The following is a 4,232-nucleotide window of genomic DNA, read 5'->3' as shown; positions in this document are numbered from 1 at the left end:
TTTTTTTTTTTTTTTTTTTTTTTGTAATGCTATAGTTATGGTAAACTATTTTAGGTTGTAAAATATCTAACTCTTCAATACTCTTACTGTAAGTTAAAAGTTCCAGCATGGTTCCCTTAAATCTTACCTGGTTCATTTTTGCAGAGAGAAACAAAAAGCTGTGTATCATTTGTGGTGAGTGTTAGGGTTAAAATGATAATAATCTGTGTTTTTTTATCAGTCTATAAAATCAGGTTGTTAGAGGTTAGTAACAATCCTGATGTAGGACATAGGCTAAAGGCCAACAGACAAACCGTTAAGCTTCTGAGTTCTAGGCTTTAGACTTATAAATAAAAAACAAAACAGCCTATTTCATTTTATTCAAGTTATAGTTATGCTAAACTATTTTAGGTTTTACCATGTAAAATATCTAACTCTTCAATACTATAAGTTAAAAGTAGTAGCATGGTTCCCTTAAATCTTACCTGGTTTGTTCTTGCAGAGAGAAACAAAAGGCTGTGCATCATTTGTCCAGCTTACGTTGTTGCTATGGTTACATACAACAGAGCCCTCCTGTACGTAGACCGTCAGCAAAGAGTCCTTCACATCTGGTTTGTTCAGTGCACGGCAGGTCTGATTGTAACATTGATAGATGCCACTAACTTCAGAATCCACCACTTTACAAGTTGCAGTGAAATTACAGTAATGGGCGTCCAATGAATTTATTGTTAAATTGACTGGAGACACTGGATCTGGGAAAAGAAAAGACGTGATTGATTTCATAATAGGGTGCTTTTATAATGTTTCAAAACAGGACAAAAAAAGAAGAAATGTACCTTAGACTATGACAGTGTAATCAGCTACAATCCTCTCTTCTTCATCTCCAGCTGCTCTTGCCTTATAGTTTCCACTGTCTTCATGTTGAACATTTCTTATTACCACAGAATAGTTTTGTTTAAAAAAAGATGCTCTACCTTGATATTGCCCAAAGACTGAGGGTTCATTGCCATAATAAAATTTTACAACAAAAATAGAGTTACATTTCCAAGTAAAATCATCTCCTTGTTGAATTCCCTTTGTGTCTACATCCAGCAGCAGGTCTGATCCCTTCTTCACAAACCGAGTTTCAGAGCCTGAAAGAACAGAAGTTTTATTTTAATAATTAAATATCATAATGTTCAGTTTCTAGAAGAGAGGTTTCCACTGTTACACCCTGACCCTGTATAGGGGAAGTACTTTTCCTGTTAATTTGATAGAACACAGAAATAATTAATTGAGCTTAATTTATTATTTTTTTTATCATATATACATGCCTTGCATGGATAAAATATGCGGAGAAAATATGTTTCATAGCTGCCATGCATATAAAGATTTGTATCTCCATTTTACCATATTTCTATTATATACATTAATGAAAACAGAAGTCTGTAACAAATTCATAATTTGAAATTGTTACATCGTGATCTCGATAAAATTCCTAAAATCAGATCAGTTTAAAATGAGATGGTTTTTTTCCCCTGCGTAAACAGATCATTGCTGTCCCTTCATTTCCCCAGGTGCCTGTAAACATTAACCTTAAAGTCTTTCCATCATTCTCATTTAGATTTTGGCTTGAAATTTGAGCAAGCCTATTTAACACACGATTATGCTTTGGTCTAAGTCATTCAAGTATAGCTATGATTTTTAGTAGGTTTTGTTTTCCTCTCTGAAAGGTGAAGCTTCTGCCAAGTCTCAAGTCTTTTGCAGCATCAGGTTTTCTTCTAGGATTGCCCTGTATTCTAATCCATCCAGCATCTCCATGCTAAAGATTCACATAGCATGATGCTGCCACTACCATCTTTCATGGGAGAGATGTTTAATTAAGGCCATGTTAGTTTTCTACCATATCTGACATTTTACATGTAAGTGAAACCATATCTGGTTTTCGTTTTAAACCTCCGCAAGATTATTATCATTATTTAAAATCACAAATGGTAACTACATACAATAATTATTACAATAATAACAGAACAGTCTTAATTTGACCTGATGTCTGTTCACTCTCTGTGTAAGTCAGCTAGAATGATAATCCAATGCTTCACGTATGATGAAGTGAGAGGTTCTACAATCACCTTATATGGGGGGGGGGGGGGGGGGGGGGGGTGTTAGGTACTGACTCTTGAGACTTTGTAAGAGGCACCGCCTGGCTGGGTGCGGCATCTTTCGATTAATTGGAAAACACTTAGTACTTCAGCTACGTTAAGAAGACAGACCTCTGCAATTTGTGCTTATATCAATGATTTAGTTGAATATGACTGGAATAAATTCTGTTAATACTTAAAGATGTTTCCTCATTTTTCTTCAATATCTGAGAAACATTCCTCCTTGTATTTGGATCCAGTGATGGTCTAACAGAAGTAAAGAAGAGCTGCTCTGCTACGAGACTGATCGGCTTTTCCATTCACATCAAACAAAGTCTCATCACATGCTGCTTTGCGGCTTTAGCTTGTTTTTAAAAACTAGATTTAATCAAATATGTACAGTATATTTACAGATATAGTTTTGGAAGTGTCTCCTTGATAGGACAGTAATCAGTACAAGGAACATAACTGCACAAAGAAAAACAAACTTCACCATAAAATCTCCAAGAAAGAGAACTGCTGGAACCTATCTCACTGATTTTAACCATATCTATCCAATCAGGGTCAATAATGTTCCCCACAATCAAACATGACTCCACCGTGATCACTTTTTGCAATTTAATAAAGCAGATTCATCTATTCTTTAATCTGGGTAGAGAACACAATAAACATAAACCAGTCAGCAAGATATTTCCTGTCTGTCTCTTTTCTTTGTTTCTTCTTCCTTCCTCTAACATGTTTCAGCACTTCAGAGAATAAGCTCAACTATTTATGCTGTGTTTTGACTTTTCCTGTCACACTGGTATAGTTCTTCTGCCTTATTTTACTGAATTGTTTTGAAAAAGCACTGAAGATATAATAAATCTAGATCTAATAAACCAAACATAAAATGCAGGAACATTCAAACTCCTAAGTCCAGCCTAAGAACTTTTGTTATGACACAACAGACAACCAGCTAATGATAAGAGTTTGATTCATCAGTTAAGTCTGTAAAGAGTGTGAATGTGATGGATTTCAGCTGCTACTGCTGCTCTGATTGGCTAAGAATATGACACGGGAGGCAGGTACCCAATCAGCTCCAAGAACTGCTCTTAATGTTCCTTCCTTTTATAAACACTTTCTACAAAAGGATTTCCTTATGCCAGGTTTCCAAAAACTAACTGGACTGAAATAAAGATTATTAAACATCAGAAATGCTGGTAAAACATAATTTAAAAGTTCATCATATACTAACATCAGAAAGAAACTACTTATCATATAAAGTGTAGCTGTAGCACTGTGTGGTTAGAGGTATAGTGGAGGATGTTCTTTTTCTGGGTGGATCATCAAAATAAGTGGTTCTCCTATATGTCAATCATTGTGGTGATATGTTTGCGTAAGGCCGCTCTACGTGTTCATCCCCATTTTCACTTACAGCTGGTGAGTCTGACATAGTGGAAAAATTGCAAATCTTCTCATCAAAAGTAAACTTTTACGAGCGATGCAAACAGCATGAGTGAGCACAAGGAAAAATGGGCTCGTGCTCTTGCAGGCATTTAATAGTGGTTCCATCTCAGGAGTAGGTTCAATGTTGTACTTTTTTTCTTTGTTTTCTTTGTTTCTTTGCCTTTTTTCTTTGTTTTCCTTTCTAAAGTTAGTTTTAAAACTTAATGTATAAGAAAGAGACTGAGATCAGTGAAAATATTTTGTGGTATGAACTCTACACTGTTTTATAAGATACGGTTGAACGCAAAGGTTGATTATTTTTCATATGTACTTTAAGTTGTAACACAACATCAAAGGCTTTTCACAACATGACAGGAATTTAAGACACTGCTTTTAGTCTATAAATCTATAAATCTGTTACATCATAGAGACATAAGCTTAGAAGACCAAAAACTAGAACTTAACACAATAAAATACAAAGACATTATTTCTAACAGTAGGAAACCATCAAACACTTGTGGTTTACTTTTCAAATTAATCACATTGTCTTAAACATTACCTTTGACAGCTCAATAGTTTTTTACAGCTTTTTATCATATTTACTTCTTGCCACAGTAACAGATAAGCTCTTTTTTAAGAAATAAAATGAATTTTACCTTTAACTGCATGCAGCACAGAGATGAGAAGCAGCAGAATAACCACAGCCAT

General features: G+C 34.8%; 1 pseudogene; it reads right to left on the bottom strand.

The window, feature by feature from the left end:
* LOC107104311 overlaps positions 1–4,232 on the bottom strand; it is an 8,552-nt pseudogene extending 4,320 nt beyond the window's left edge.

Source organism: Cyprinodon variegatus, unplaced genomic scaffold, assembly GCF_000732505.1.
Source record: "Cyprinodon variegatus isolate N-32 unplaced genomic scaffold, C_variegatus-1.0 Scaffold1685, whole genome shotgun sequence".
In the NCBI taxonomy this organism is placed as follows: Eukaryota; Metazoa; Chordata; class Actinopteri; order Cyprinodontiformes; family Cyprinodontidae; genus Cyprinodon; species Cyprinodon variegatus.
Note: the sequence above shows the minus strand (reverse complement) of the source record. Positions and strands in the feature narration are given on the sequence as shown.